Source organism: Pantherophis guttatus, chromosome 5 (assembly GCF_059756535.1).
Source record: "Pantherophis guttatus breed Tessera chromosome 5, ASM5975653v1, whole genome shotgun sequence".
Classification (NCBI taxonomy): Eukaryota; Metazoa; Chordata; class Lepidosauria; order Squamata; family Colubridae; genus Pantherophis; species Pantherophis guttatus.
Genome location: NC_142067.1, coordinates 112,881,667 through 112,898,668, shown reverse-complemented (window position 1 = coordinate 112,898,668; position 17,002 = coordinate 112,881,667). Strand labels below are relative to the sequence as shown.

Genomic DNA, 17,002 nt, shown 5'->3' with positions numbered 1-17,002 from the left:
AAAAGATAATTGGATTTTCTCCAGTTGTGAATGCTTTGGGGCTGAAATTGTCATCCCACTGGCTATTATTTTCAGGAAGTAGATAGCTGTAGCTTCAGATACATTAACGCTGCAGTTGCTGTGGACATATCCTGGCTGCACCTAAAATTATTTAAGGCCTTGAAATAGGATGGTAGCTCACACAGATATCCATTCCTAACCAGGGAGATTACCTAAAAGATGATCTGGGAGTTGTGACATCTGCTTTTTTCTCACTTCTTTTCACACCATGATTTTGTATACAACCTTGTAAGAGGTGGAGTTTATTTTGCAACATTGAGATATTCCTATTATCATGTCTCTCCTTCACCCTCATAAGAAGCATCACAGTGTCAGGATTCCAAGTAACATACTGTTCTGACCTAGGCTGCACAAAATCATGAAACAGACTCCTTGTCCCGAAAAAAAACCCTTTTTAATTTGGCTAATGTGAATTCCTAGCATTCACATCCAGAAAAGTTCCATCAATAAGCCTTTCAAGGGTGAATTGCAACAACAGACTTTATCAGTCCTTGGATAATTGCCAGGCCGATAGCTTCCAGGCACAATGCTGTACAACGAAATACTTGGCAAGAAGTCTCTGTGAGGCACGGACTCAGATAAGCAACTCTTCAAAAATAATAAATGAACTAATCATCTCCTGCAAAGAACAACTCCCCTTTAGCTCCTATTTATTCCCTATAGGAGGGGCCATTCAGCGTCCACTTGTGTCTGTACTCCCGAGTCAACCCCTGTTCCTTAATTGTTCCATTCTCCTGACAGCTCTGGGTATGCGCACATCGGGAACAGGCTCCAGCTGTTCTTCTGCCCCACTTATCTCTGACTCCGAAGGTAGCTGATAACTGTCAGACAGTCTTGGCCCGATCTCTGCCTCCAATGCAGAGCACTCATCAGAGCCTTCCCCAGGCTCCAGGACTGGTCCATGGACAAATAGACAGCTTTTATCTGTTTTAAACAGTGTAATAATAAATATTTTGCAACCAACTCTCCCTCCACCCCCAAGAAATCAGGAACAATTTGAGCAAATTCAGATATCTATGTTGTTTATATTGATAGAATCTGGAGTTAAGTTCTACCCAAATGCAATTTACATTTTAGTTATCTCCAGGACAGGCAATCAAGTACCCGTTACAATTAGGCCTTATCCACTTTAAATGGGTTTATGGGAATTGTAGTTCAATCTTCTAGAAAGCAGTAGTTCTCTGACTCCAATGTTTTGAAAGGTGGAAGGAAAGAGAAGAGGATGATGACTAGCAGCAAGATGGATGAACTTGGTTATCCTGGAAGACATAAAAGAAGGTCTTTAAGAACAGATCATTATGGAGGAAAATCTATGTGTTTACTAAGAGGAAATCTGTTGTACAGATGACACTGAATAGAACCCATATACCCTTCCCCCCCAATTTCTCTTTTTTGTGTGGTTTCTAAATGCTTCTTGCCATCTTGGCAGCAAACTGTCCTACAAAGAGAAAAAGTGATCTACTAGGCATTTGATCGGCTTTGAAAGGAAGGAAAGGGAAGTTTGCATGAAGCCTTCTACAATATTGTTGTATGACCTCTTCATATAAAAATGCTGTAAAGAAAGGAGGAAGGAAGGAGAGAGAAGGGCAGTAGGAGGGAGGGAGGAAGGAAGGAAGGAAGGAAAGCTGCTTTACTTCAGTCAATAAGAGGGCCTCTGTGCATGAGCCTAAGCAAAAGTATAATATCTACAAGCAGTTTGTAAAGTGTTTCAAGGAACACTTCATAAAATATGTTGATTAAAGCATACCTGCAATTGTTCAAGCACTGAGATAATTGCATCTTTCCACTGATTTCCTTACTGATCAAGTTTTCTACCAGCTTCCGCCTCATCATTTTCCCTATCTTCCCTAGCTTCTCCAAAGAATCTATTCTACTTCTGACTTGCTTTCTGACTTTTCAGTTACAATTACAGATGTTGGCCACTGGATTTTTCCTCTGGAAATCCATTCCTACTTCCACACCATTCAAAGGGGGAGTAGGAATGGATTAGGAGTAGGAATGTGGAAGTAGGAATAGATTTCCAGAGGAAAAATAGCAGATTACAGGATCCAGGAGCACTACTCAGGTGACCCTGAGGACACAGATAAACCTCCAAGTGCTTCAACAACCTGCTAAAAGGATGCAGATTACCAGCTGTCTGCAAGGAATATAAATCCTTCCTTTCTCCACTATCTGGTCAGAGCTGAAGAAGTTTCTTGGATGAGAAGCAAAACGTCTTCAAAGAAAAAACAAGAAAGTCCAGTTGCCTCCTGAAAAAGCACCTTTGGGACAACCATGACCTGGATGATTGAGAATTTCTACAGACTAGTGGTGGGTTGCCCCTAGTTCGGACTGGTTTGCAAGAACTGGTAGTAAAAGCGGTGGGAGGCTCCGCCCACTGACCCAGATGTCATCAAAGCTGATCTGCGCATGCACAGAAGCTTCTGTGCATGCTCAGAAGAGCACACGCGGGCATGATGTGAACCGGTACTAAAAGTAAGTAGCACCCACCCCTGCTACAGATCTATACCAATTTATGAATTTTTGAAGGAAAATAATCCATTGAGCATTAGTCTAGTAAGATTTTTGTTTGCAGCATTCATGATTTAGTCCTGGTCCTTTCTAAAAGCCAATGTAAAACCACCAATATATATCTTCAGGAAAATGTGTTTCCCATTCAAAGACTGTGATTCAATGAACAAAAGACATAAAGCTTGCATTCTGTGTCTGTAAAAATTTCAATAGGAGAAGCTTGGAGAAAGATATAAGTAATGCTGAGGATTACAGTACCATTGTAATAATTTATTTAAGCAGAAATCATTATGATCTAACTCCCACTTAATGCTCTCCATAGCTCTAATGTAAAACTCTATCGATGGAGAAGATGAACGGGGGAAAAAAAAGACTGGAAGCCATGTCAACATTTTTAAGGAATATATCTGAGTTATTTGTGATTTTCTCTGCCATTCCAAACTCATGCCCTCTTCTTAAAAAGTGAAGTCATTTTATCAAAAATTCTATTAAGGTGCTAAAAATTACAAAATTCTGTAATTAGAAACTTCTGCCATTCTATTGATTGAAACTAGCAATCCTGATCCCTACTCGTCCATGAGCAACTACATTGATTAACTAAAAAACTTGTGTAATCAGTGTCTCTAAAGAAGTAGACTTTGCCAACTTTTCAACAGATGTTTGTATCAATCAAACTATAATTACGGTTGTAGACCAGCGTAAACAGGTTTTTGTAACTTCCAGGTTGTTGTGTTGAAAATTATAGCACAACATTTCTCAGTATAATTAATCCTCAAATTACAACTGTAATTAAGCCCAGAATTATGATTGTAAGTCATGCTGGTCATCAGTGGACATTAAATAAATAACATAGTTGTTAAGCAAACCTATTGTTTTGCTTAACCTATTGTTTTTTGCTGGGAATCAGAAGTAAAAACCAATTTCTGCCAAAAAAAAATGTTGTAGATCAAAGTTATGTGACTGAGGATGTGTTCTGCCCCAGCTACGGACACCAAAGAACGCAGCACACACAAACTCTATACAAAGCTTATTTTACTCAAATAACTCAGTCTTTATCAACCAAAGGCTGTTAATAAACTGTCTTAAAAGCCTATAAGAATTCTAAGATAAGGTAATCACAATCTTACTAGAGTTGGCAGAAAGCTCAGAAGCAATCCAGAGAGTGAACTAAAGTTGTTCCCTACAGCTTGCTGCAAGCGGCATTCCTCCTTAAATAGGCTAAGGGAGTGGCCAATTAGCCCCAAGCCTTACTCTCAAGGAGACCTCCTCCTGAGGAGCCACTCCTGCCTTTTGACAGCTCTGTGTGCCCGTGCATCTAGGAGAGGCTCCTCCTCTTCGTCCTCTTCACTTAAAGGAGCTTCTGGAGGTTCTTAAGGCCCTGGCTGAATCCCTGCCTCTGGCACCACATCTTCTCCAGCCTCCTCACTGTCAGACTCGAGCGCCAGCTGCACAGGCTGCTGGCGCAGCACCACACCAGCCTCCTCATTGTCGGAATCAGTTACAAATTGCACAGGCCTCTGATGGGCCACAACAGGATGCTGCAAATATGATTGTGAGGGGGAAGCCACTGGAATGTTGAATCCAGATTGTTAGTACCTTTGGGTACTTTGCCATAACTTTGAACAGTCATTAAGAAGCTGGTCATTAAGTAAGGGCTAAGCGTAATGCTTAAGATTAATGGAAGTTCAAAGCTGTTTTGAAAGAACACAACAAGAACAAATTTACTCAGAGGCAAGTGAATTGCACAAAAATATGTATATTTTTATAAGGGACTCAGTGGCTCAGTGGTTAAGATGCTGAGCTTGTCGATCGAAAGGTCGGCAGTTCAGCGGTTCGAATCCCTAGTGCTGCATAATGGGGTGAGCTCCCATTACTTGTCCCAGTTTCCACCAATCTAGCAGTTCGAAAGCACATAAAAAATGCAAGTAGAAAAATAGGGACCACCCTTGGTGGGAAGGTAACAGCATCTTTGACAAACACCGTGCTGTTCATTTTCTTTACCTATATTGTAAGATGTCTAAATTCATACAAAATAAATGATTCAGTTCCCGATTTTAACTGTCAGGCTTATTAGATATTAGAAAATGCACCTGTTATTATTTTATAATGACACTTAAAATATGTTGTACAAATGATTTATTCAAAAGAATCAAAATAATTTATTTAAAATTGTGTGAAATAGCTCTGGCCTAATCCTTAATGTAACAAAAGTTAGTTACATCTACAAATGTGTTTTGCTGGTTAGTAAGGTTGAATATGAAAATTTTTTTTCTTCTTCTTTCTTTTTGCTTTTTTTCTCCTGGTAAATGTTCTGTTCTGAATTATATCTCTCTGTAAATTCACTGTATTTCTAGATTTTTATATATATATATATATATATATATATATATATATATATATATGTATGTATGTATGTATGTATGTATGTATGTATGTATGTATGTATGTCTGTCTGTCTGTCTGTCTGTCTGTCTGTCTGTCTGTCTGTCTATCTATCCAGGGGTGAAATGCTCCCAGTTCGGACTGGATCATCCGATCCAGTAGCGACGGCGGTGGATGGTTCGGAGAACCGGTAGCATAAATCCCTGAGCCCCCCCATCCCCAGCTGAGCCGCGTGATCATCAGAGGTTTATATATATATATATATATATATATATATATATATATATATATATATATATATATATATATATATATATATATATATATATATATATATATATATATATATAATTTTTATTTTATATTGGATTTCTATACCGCCCTTCTCCCTGAGGACTCAGGGCGGTGTACAGCCAGATTAAAAAACATGCAGAACAAATATTAAAAACAATTAAAAGATATATAAATTTGGCCCAATTAAAACTCATTTACCAATTAAAAACGTTTAAAACATTTAAAAACAGTTAAAAATTTCATCTTAAGCCAGCCCGGCTTGTTTAAATAAATGGGTTTTAAGGGCGCGACGGAAGGCACTGAGGTCTTGGATTCTCCTTATCTCTGGGGGGAGCTGATTCCAGAGGGTAGGTGCCCCCACAGAGAAGGCTTTCCCCCTGGGGGTCACCAGCCTACATTGTCTGGCTGATGGCACCCCAAGGAGGCCCTCTCTGTGGGAGCGCACGGGTCGATGGGAGGTCGTTGGTAGCAGCAGGCGGTCTCGAAGATAGCTAGGCCCTATGCCATGGAGCGCTTTAAAGGTGATAACCAACACCTTGAAGCGCACCCGGAAGACAACTGGGAGCCAGTGCAGCTCGCGCAGGAGCGGTGTTACATGGGAGCGCCATGCTGCTCCCGTCACTACCCGCGCTGCTGCGTTCTGGACCAGCTGGAGCCTCCGGGTGCTCCTCAAGGGGAGCCCCATGTAGAGAGCGTTGCAATAGTCAAGGCGAGAGGTGACGAGGGCGTGAGTGACTGTGCACAGGGAATCCCGATCAAGAAAGGGCCGCAACTGGCGAATCAGGCGAACCTGACAAAAGGTCCCCCTGGTTACAGCCGTCAGATGTTCCTCCAAGGACAGCTGCATATCCAGAAGGACTCCCAGATTGCGAGCCCTCTCTGTGGGGGCCAATGACTCGCCCCCAATAGTCAGTGATGGAGTCAACTGACTATATCGGGATGCCGGGAGCCACAGCCACTCAGTCTTGGAAGGGTTGAGCTTGAACCTGTTCCTCCCCATCCAGACCCGTATAGCCTCCAGGCACTGGGACATCACTTCAACGGCATCGTTGGGGTGGCCTGGGGTGGAGATGTACAGCTGGGTGTCATCAGCGTACTGGTGGTATCTCACCCCAAAGCCACGGATGATCTCACCCAGCGGCTTCACATAAATGTTGAACAGAAGGGGCGAGAGGACCGATCCCTGCGGCACTCCACAAATGAGAGGCCTCGAGGTCGACCTCTGCCCCCCTGCCAACACAAACTGCGACCAGTCGGAGAGAAAGGAGGAGAACCACCGTAACACGGTGCCTCCCACCCCCAACTCTTCCAGCCGGTGCAGCATGATACCATGATCGATGGTATCAAAAGCCGCTGAGAGGTCTAACAGGACCAGAACAGAGGAACAACCCCTGTCCCGAGCCCTCCAGAGATCATCAACCAACGCGACCAATGCCGTTTCTGTGCTGTGCCCAGACCTGAAACCCGACTGGAACGGATCTAGATATATATACCTGGCTAGAAGAAAAACACACACACACACACACACACACACACACACACACACACACACACACACACACACACACACATATATATATATATATATATATATATATATATATATATATATATATATATATATATATATATATATATATATAAAGCATTTTTTCTACAATCTCTTCGGCTGAAAAAATGCTTTTAAAAGTAAAAAAAAAAGCCTCTGATGATCGTGCAGCTCACCTGGGATTGTCAGAGGCTTTTAAAAGAAAAAAAAGCCCCTGTCGATCAGGCAACTCAACTGGGATCGTCAGGGGCTTTTAAAAGCATTTTTTTTTACAACCTCTTTGGCCGAAGCGGTTGTAGAAAAAATGGCTTTAAAAGTAAAAAAAAAAATAAAGTTGGCCACGCCCACCCAGTCACATTACCCCATCACCACCAAGCCACGCCCACAGAACTGGCAGTAACAAATTTTACATTTTACCACTGTATCTATCTATCTGTCTGTCTGTCTGTCTATCTATCTATCTATCTATCTATCTATCTATCTATCTATCTATCCCTATCTATCTATCTATCTTCATTTGTTGTTCAACAGCAAAAAAAAAGTGAATTCAAGTAATCTAATATCCAACTATTAATTATTATGGCGATTAGTAATAATTAATAGTATTAATTAAAGAATCATATTCTAATAATTTGCTTTGGACATATGGAGGTTCCTGAGTAGTTCAAAGCATTAGGCTTTTCCTTAAAATTGTAATTATCTATTTAAATAGACATTCTTTATCTGGGCAGTACAAATTCAGATCACCAGAAGATGCAGCAAAGAGAGACAGAAAATTAAGGGAATATTGACAGGTTTTGATGCCACAAACATAGCATTCCTAATGTAAAACATCATTGTTTCAGCAGAAAAGACCTTGTAACCCTCTAGATGTTTTCTGATCTATCACTCCCATGGATTCAAAATGATAAAAATAGCTGGGCATTGTATTACAGTAAAAGTTAGAAAGTCACAAAATTCTATTCCTAGCATACATGAGCATTAAATTTTAAGAATACACCACTTGGCTTTAAGCAAATTTGTTATATTATATTATTATTTGGTTTTCTTTCTTTCCGTTTCAGGAAGTTTCCTTATAATCTAATTTTACTATAAGGCAGATACTTGTAAATCACCAAGAAACAATAAAATCTTGTAAATAAGAGAGGGGACCCCACTGCTTTCATTCCTCATCCAGATGATTTACAAATGATTTGAGTACCAAACCATGTTAAAACATACTGGGTCAACTGCACTATATTATTGAAGGCTACAGGCAATGTGAAATAAGTATAAAACATGCCTGGCTTACAGAGTAGGCATTGAAATTTGAAATTAACTCGGAATCAGTTAATAATGTGACAGAAATTCCATCTATTTGTTCTAGAGCAGGGGTGTCAAATTGGTGGCCCACAGGCCAGATGCGTCACATGCAGGCCCCGCCCACCCCAGCTCCGCGGAGGGGAAAAATGTCACGATACGTCAGGTAACCGCAACGTGACGCCGTGAGTTTGACACTCATGTTCTACAGCATTTTCAAAATGTCAAGAAGAGGGAAAGTGATTTAACTATGTAGAGGTGATCAATTTTTATAACAATAAATTGCTGTTATAGAGAGCCAGTTTAGTCTAGTTCTTAAGGCACTGAGTAGAAAGTGGGATGACTGTGAGTTCTAGTCCCCCCTCTTTGCCATGAAAATCACCTGGAGGATTTTGAGCCAGTCACTCTCTCTCTCAGATCAGCTCACCTCATGTGGTTGTGGTGAAAATAGAAAAAAGAACAACTAGACACAAGAACAGTTTTTTCCTGAATGCCATCACTCTGCTAAAGAAATAATTCCCTCAACACTGTCAGATTAGTTATTAAGTCTGCATTACTATTAATCTTCTCATCGTTCCCATCACCCATCTCCTCCCACTTATGACTATATGACTGTAACCTTTTTGCTAGTCCTTAAGATTTATATTGGCTGTTTCCTAATATGATTTGATTGCTTATTTGTTCCCTATGACTATCATTAAGTGTTGTATCTTATGATTCTTGATGAACGTATCTTTTCTTTTATGTACACTGAGAGCATATGCACCAAAGACAAATTCCCTGTGTGTCCAATCACACTTGGCCAATAAAGAATTCTATTCTATTCTATTCTAAAAAAAAAAAAAAAAAAAAGGAGAAGGAAAATGTGCTGGATATGTTCGCCACTTTGAGTTATTTGTAAAAATAATAAAGGCAGAATATAAATAACTAAATAAACATAACAGCTACAATTAAGATTTTGAAATTACTTTCACATTTCTTGATAGGTTTGCCTAAATGAAAAAAAAAATGCAGGATTAAATTGCACATTTAAGGAATATTTACGTGTTTGTTAGGTTTAAACTTCGGTTTAGTGACTCAGTCATCAAAAGCATCATTGCTAAACTATATGCAGCCTTTCCTCATTCATAGATTGTGCTAAGCCAGGGTTTCTCAACCTTGGAAGCTTGAAGATGGGTGGACTTCAACTCCCAGAATCCCCCAGCCAGCAGCGCTGGCATATTTGATCATGATTGGTCAGCTGAACTTTGCAGAGATCACCTCATAAGCTATAAAAGTTGTTGAGACTCTAGAAAGAGTGCAGAGAAGAGCAACAAAGATGATTAGGGGACTGGAGGCTAAAATATATAAAGAAAAGTTACTGGAATTGGGTTTGTCTGCTTATACATATCTTCAAATGATTCAAATGTAGAATGCATACTGCTATTTAAACAATTAGACAGTTTTGTTTAGAAATTGGGATTTTGTCAACTGAGATTTTTCTGGAACTCACCCATTCATCCCATTAGACGAACCTGTCCTAGTTAAGTTTTATTTGCATACAGCATTATAAATACACTTCATTCACTTTTGTTGTGGTTGTTTATAACTTGACATACTTAAAAATCTTTGAAATGTGTCATTGCAAAATACAGTAAAAGGGCAATTGCAAATTAAATTACTAAAAAAATGACAAGGGTTATTGCAAACTTCATTTCTTACCTCTACTTCTTGCTAGGGCTAATAAACGTTCACAAGAACAAGCCTGTTTTTGTCAAAATTAGGAGATTGGTTTGTGACATTTCAGAAAACGAAAAAAGGTCATAGATGTCATAATATGTTTGGGTTTACAGCAAAGTTCAAATTCTACTGGGGGATTCTATGACTGCTGATCACCTCTGTGCTGCCTGTTAGACCTGTCAAACTCTGAATGTTGCTAAACACACACACACACAAAAGACATGAAAGCAAATAGTTATTAGTAGATATGAACACAAATGCACACGTGTGCATACAAAGAGAGAGACATGTGCAAATCTTCTGAGGTTCAGAAGGAATACTATGCTATTTCTATAACTAAGACTATTCAGAATATGGTGATAGATTATGATACTAAATTCTTGGGAAGCTAAAGCAACTAGTAGCTATGATTTCACATTGTTGTGCACATACTAATAGTAAATAGAATAACTATAGCAAAAGGTAAGTACCAACAGTAACCGGTACCTTGGTTGCAATTCTAAAACATTTGGGGTTTGAGCATTTTGAACGCCACCAGTATTGACAAAATGATCCTCAATTGCAAAAGGTAGTGAAAGGATTAGAGCATGTACAGAGTGTCACCTAACTCAGCTTTTGTCATTGCTGCTGAGAGAAGCTTCATTGTGACCTAATGCTCTATCTGCATAGATAAAGCCTCCAGGCTGCCAAGTTAGCCTTGCTTGTAACTTAAAATGGGTATTCTCAGCAACCTAATGTGAGATAACACCCACTAACAAAGCTCTGGACTATATTTATTTTATTTTATTTTATTTTTCAATTTATATACCGCCCTTCTCCCTAAGGACTCAGGGCGGTGCACAGCCAGAATTAAGAACATGAAATACAAATATTAAAAACAATTAATATATATATAAATTTGGCCCAAAAATTTAAAAATCACAAACCAATTAAAACATTTAAAAAATTTAAAAATTTCTTCCTAAGCCAGCGCAGCTTGCTGGAAAAAGTGGGTTTTAAGGGCACGGCGGAAGGCACTGAGGTCTTGGATTCTCCTTATCTCTGGGGCAACTGATTCCAGAGGGTAGTTGCCCCCACAGAGAAGGCTCTCCCCCTGGGGGTCACCAGCCTACATTGTTTGGCTGATGGCACCCTGAGGAGGCCCTCTCTGTGGGAGCGCACAGGTCGATGGGAGGTCGTCGATAGCAGCAGGTGGTCTCGAAGATAGCTAGGCCTTATGCCATGGAGCGCTTTAAAGGTGATAACCAACATATGCCAGAAAATGTATTCTTTTCCCCTTCTGAGGTCCTTTGTTTGCAGAGCGCTGAGAAAATCATGAGGTTTGCATGAACTAATGGATATGAAATTATGTTTCTAACACTATGACGATCTGTGAAAGCTGTGTAAACTATAAGAAGTTTGAGAAAAAGTTTTTGCACGCGGCGGCGGCGGTTTCGGCTTTTGCTTTTTCTCTCTGCCTGCTCTGTTTAAGATGGGAGATAAAAGTCGCCCAGTTTTGCTTCCTGATCAGAAATAAAACTGATTATCAGTTGCCTTGTGTTCAGGGTTTCATTGAATTTATCAGATTCTGAGCTGCACTCGAAAACCTTACAGTAAGCTTTACTTGGGACAGGTTGCATCCTGTGATAATGACTCTTATATTATTAAACAACAACTGTCTTTGGAAAGGACTCACTCCATGTCACATGTAGTCTAAACAACTGGATGATGGGGTGTGATGCTAGTTCGCCTCCTCGTCGTGCACCCTGGATAGCACGGAAGTGTGAACCAAACAACTAGCAACAAGCGGCAGTCAGACCCCATTGGAGAATTGACAGTTAATGGCAGTTGGCAGCCAGACATCTTTGTAGAACTCCTGGCTCTTTATGGATAAACAACTATAAGTCCATGTATTTGCCATACGCTAAATACATAAATAAAATCTGGATGATGGGGTGGCATAATAATGTAACTTACAGAAACCTATAGTGGATTGGTCATTACCTGTGTCAACAAGGACCTTTTTTAGTTTTTAAATGGTTATTAATTGTTTAGTTTTAATTTGTTAATGGGTTTTAATTCGCACTGTTTTAATTCGGGCCAAAGTATATAATTCTTTTAATTAATTTTAAATTTTGTATTGTTATGTATTTTAGTTTTGGCTGTGCACCGCCCTGAGTCCACTAGGAGAAGGGCGGTATATAAATTGAATAAATAATAATAATAACAAGGACTGAGCTAATGGCTGGAGTACCTGGACATCCTGGGACAAGTGGACTATAGGACTCAGGACTGGGGAAATAGGGCCAGCAGCTGCAGGGCTACTGGAAGAATAGTTGCATACCCATTGCAAATGCACCAAGACTGGAAACAAAGAAATAATGACTTGCTACCACAAACTAAGTCCAATGAGAAGAGAATTTGCTACCACAAACTAAGTCCAATGAGAAGAGGAATTCACTTGGTCTGCAGAAGTGGGTTTCACATAATTTTACCACCGGTTCACCGTGCACTGAAAATGTGTGCACGCGCCTTCCGTGCATGTGCAAGGCTTAATAGCTAAATAGGATGGCATAGCGCTGGGGCGGCATTACCGGTTCACTCGAACCGGTCTGAACCAGCTGAATGCCACCTCTGCTGGTCTGGAAAGAGCAACACCTAGGATCAGAAATAACAGAGCAGAGGCTGGCAGATCAACATCAATTTATAAAACAAAATAAGTATTCCCAGAATTAGAACTTGAAGAATTGCAAAGGTCTAGCCAGGGCAAAGAAATCGAAGCCTTGTCAGAAGTAGCTCAAACGTAGAGATAAATCAGGACGAATCAGTACTAGAAGCCAACAAAAGAAAAAGTAAAAAAAAGTAAAATGCAGTTTGTAGTGGTGGTTAAAATGATGGGATTCTTCACAAGGACACTTCACAGTCTGGATGTCATATTTTGGAATGCTAACATAGCAAAGAGCTTATTGCAATCTTCTACACATAACAGGGAAATGCTAATTATGTGCTTATCCTTTTGTCTTTGTGGGCAGCTTTGTATATATGGAGATAATTTCTTTTTTAAAAAAAACAACCATGGCATTCCTGTGGTATTTTTGAATTGGTAAAATCTCAAAAACTGTCCCCTTTCCTTGAATTAAAGGAAGATTTAAATGTGTGTTGTGCATTTATATCTTGGTTTGGTTTTGCAAGTGTCCCTACCAAATTGATGGACTTGCTTTCTCTTCTTTTGCTCCAAAAAAAATTGCAAACCTCAACATGATGAAATGTCAAAGTTTTAAAGCTTTCAAAATAAAATACTCTCTTGAAGTTAGTCTTTTTTTTTTTTTTCATGAGGGCTCAGTACTCTAAAATTGTTCAGCTGTATATGCTATGGATGATGAAATAGTGCTAAACCAGAGTTCAGGTTTAATGATTTGCAGACATGATGCCTAAGGCTAACTCTGTAAGTGGAAGTCTATGGCAGAGTGAAGTCAATTAATTCATTGTGAATGGGTTGTTTAGTGAAGCATGAAGATGGAAGAGCCAAAAAAAAAAAAGTCTTTTTCTTAGTATAAACAATTGTTGAAGAGGTCAAGTGTGTGTGAAAGCTGAATTGTAAGAGACATTTGCAGCAGATCTACGTTTATTCTGGATTGCCCTTAAATTAAAAATACAAAATGGTTATTTTGTATTCTATATATGTTGAAATCTATGATCACGGTCAATTTCTTGTAGGACACTCATCAAATTTAAGAAAAATCTATATATAATTGCACTTGTTGTTACCACATTGTCTCAACAGAGAGGGTTGAAAGCAGATGGGCTCAGCAATCAGAGTGGACATCCAAGAAGTAGTGCATTCAGGACAAAATAGATTTGCAGCTTCAGGCATCAGTATACCTTTTAATTGACCCTATACAATTTGAGACAAATGGCTGTCCAGCTCTTCTTAAAAGCCTCCAGTACTGGAGCACACATAACTTCCAAAAGCAAATCATTCCACTGGTTAATTGTTCTTCCTGTTAGGAAATGTATCCTTAGTTCTAGGTTGCTTCTCTCCTTGATTAGTTTCCATCCATTGTTTCTTATCTTGCCTTCTAGGACTTTGAAAATAGGTTGCCCCCTTTTTCTTTTCAATCTACTGTGATTTTTCTTTTTTATGTGAAACAAATAATAAATGTCTGCATCTTTGTAATAAGATAATGTACTACTCAGCAATATTTCCAAGCAAATAGTGGGGTGGGATGGGGGGGGGTGGAGGGAGTCTTGAGATAATTGTGCAGGATAATCTGTAACTCAGGAAATGAAATAGCATGCCAAAGTTGTTGTCCAGGTACAACTGGAATTATAAATGTGGAAAAAAAAAGGGGGGGGAAGCACATCTCTTTTCTAAATGCATCATAAATTAGAGTCCAGTGACAAATAAGTAATACATTTGCTGAAGCAGAATGTAATCTGAAGGAGACTTTATAGGAATGAAAGAGGAATTATTAACCATTATGGTTGAAGTAATCTATACAATAAGAACCTATTATTGCATTCAGAAATGTGTCAAGAAAACAATGCATGTCTTTAGCTTTAGAAACAGGCAAGAAAAAAAATAAGATATCTATTTGAAGAGGTCAAATAATGAAAAAGCAACATCTCATAGAACAGAGAGATTGCCTAGTTTGACTAGGTGAAAAATAAAATTGTTTTTCTTGATTTATTATGAGTGTCTCCTAGGACAATGCACGTACAGTAGCTCCTAATTGGGGGATCACAGCTACATGATATTAGTGGATCAGAAAAACGCTGTGGACATAGTATACTTGGACTTCAATAAAGCATTTGACAAAATAGACCACAACCTACTTCTTGGTAAGATACAAAAATGTGGGAGAGACAGAATCATTACCAGATGCATTTGTAACTGGCTGACCAACTGCATTCAATGTACTTAATGAGTAATCCTCAATGGGACAATGTCTATGTGGAAGAAAGCATGGAGTGGGGTACCCAAAGTTCTGTCTTAGGCTGAGTACTCTTCAACATCTTCATAAATGATTTGGAGGGGAACTCATTAAATTTGCAGATGAAACTAAGCTGGGGAAAATAGCCAACACTTCAGAAGATCTGGAAAGATCTTGACCGAGTTGGACTGGGCCCTGTCCAACAAAATGCAAATCAGTGGTGAGAAAAGTAAGGTTTTACACTTAGGAAAGAAACCAAATGCACAGATATAGAATAAGTGGTACCTGGCTAAATCATAGCATTTGTGAGACAGATCTAGGAGTCCTAATGAACAACTATTTAAGTATGAGCCAGTAGTCCTAGGCTGGATCAACAGAGGGATAGTATCAAGATCACATGAAGTGTTAATACTACTTTATAATGCCTTGGTGAGACCACACTTGGAATAATGCATCCAGTTTTGATTGCCACAATACAAAAAAGATAATGACACTCTAGAAAGAGTGCAGAGAAAAGCAGCAAAGACAATTAGTGGGCTGAAGGCTAAAGCATACAACGAACGATTGCATGTTAATGTTGTCTATTGTGACAACTGTGACATGTGAAAGATTTCAACTTTGAATTTTGTAAAGCCACAACTCTATATAATACGAAGGCTGCAGAAGGTTACTTTGAACAAACTTTCAGCTCAGCCTTTCTTCATGCATTTCTGACAGATCTTAGCATCAGTTTACAGGGTCACTTAAATATCATACCCATTTTATCCAAGAATGACATGCCTTAAAAATGAACAGTAGTCATGTAGTCTTTTCAAAAATAAAAAGTGACTTAAAATATGAGAATAATGTGTTCATTGTAACAGACACTTGTGACCTTTATTAAAAGACCTGCCAAATAATAATAGCAGAGGAAAAGTTGTATTATAACCCATCTAGTCAAGCTATAGTTATTAGTTATGGTTCAAAAGAGCGTGATAGTAGAATTGTTGGCATTGCACAATAAACATATTTTTCTATGGATGCCGTTTCATTCTATTGAAATTAATTTTCTTTCATTTAATGATTAAAGGGACCTACACCTAACAAGACTAATGTGTTGTTCAAATAATGGCCTAAGTAACACAGTGTTCTTGTTACAATGCAGTTTCTTTGCCTTAGTTTGCTCTTTGAATCCAGCAACAGCGGCTTGTAGATCAAGGTTAATAGTGAGGTAGACAATCTTACCATTCATGTCAGTCAGTCAATCTTTAAAAGGCCACTCATTCATCAACAATTTTTAGTGTGCACATTAACAGTGATTCTTGCTTCAAGGGCACATCGGAGCATCTGCAATGTATATCTAGTGCATGACTCCCTTCCCAACCCTAACCTTCATCAGTTTATGGCTTCGTATATTGGGTGGAGTCAGCCACAGTTAATAAGCTGTTTTTGAATCATGCATAGCCCAAAGTATGAAACGAAGAGTAGAGCATGTTTTCTTTTGGAAATGATTTGAAATAAATGCTCCAGCCTCCCCTCTTTGTATTTTTTAAAGCAGTTGCTGCGGCCCACCAGCAGCCAGCAGAGCTGGCAGCAGATTCAGACAGTGAGGAGGTTGGGGAGGAACATGGGCCAGTCCTGGAGTCTGGGGAAGGCTTGGACAAGGGCTCTGCATCAGAGGTAGAGAAGAGGCCAGGGCCATCTAGTAGTGATGTGCTGCCTCTGGAGCCTCTGGAATCTGACATCAGCAAGGCAGAAGAACAGTGTGAGCATATTCCAAGTGTGCACATATGCAGAACTACCAGAAGGCAAGAACAATTAAGGAAAAAAGGGTGACTCGGGAGTAAAGCTTGGAGATGATTGGCCCCTCCCATAAGACATAAAAAAGGAGTAAATAGACGTGAGCCTTTGCAGGAACCAATTAGTTCATATAATCAATTCAAGCTCTGAGAAGTCCATTTGACTCTGTGCTCTGTTTGGCCTTGCAAAACTAATTGACAATTAGATCTCTGGCAGTGTTTCAAGAGAGATAAAGGTGGGGGTGCTTATCAGCATTACCCTGAAAGACTGTGTCAACTCAAGCAGTCATCTGTCAGAATCTTCACAGACTGTTTGTGAATCATTAGGGGCTGTGAATGACCATAATTCACAGCCATCTCAATAAAAGAGGGTTTTTTGTACTATGATTGTGATTTATGTTTTCTCAGGAAGCCTAGGTCAGAACAGCAGTCCAGTTTATTTGGGATTATGTGGAAACCTAAAAGATGGCTGCTTTAAGGACTTTAAGAACTCCATG

At 39.3% G+C, this 17,002-nt stretch overlaps 1 long non-coding RNA gene across 1 annotated transcript; it reads right to left on the bottom strand.

Annotated features, from left to right (window-relative positions):
* Positions 1-432: 432 nt before the first annotated feature.
* Positions 433-11,633, bottom strand: LOC117667081 (uncharacterized). The gene is made up of 2 exons (XR_004591954.3): positions 11,490-11,633; positions 433-1,319 (listed from the first exon to the last, which is right to left on the bottom strand). It is a non-coding gene; the product is annotated as an uncharacterized LOC117667081 (long non-coding RNA).
* Between the last annotated feature and the right edge of the window lie 5,369 nt (positions 11,634-17,002).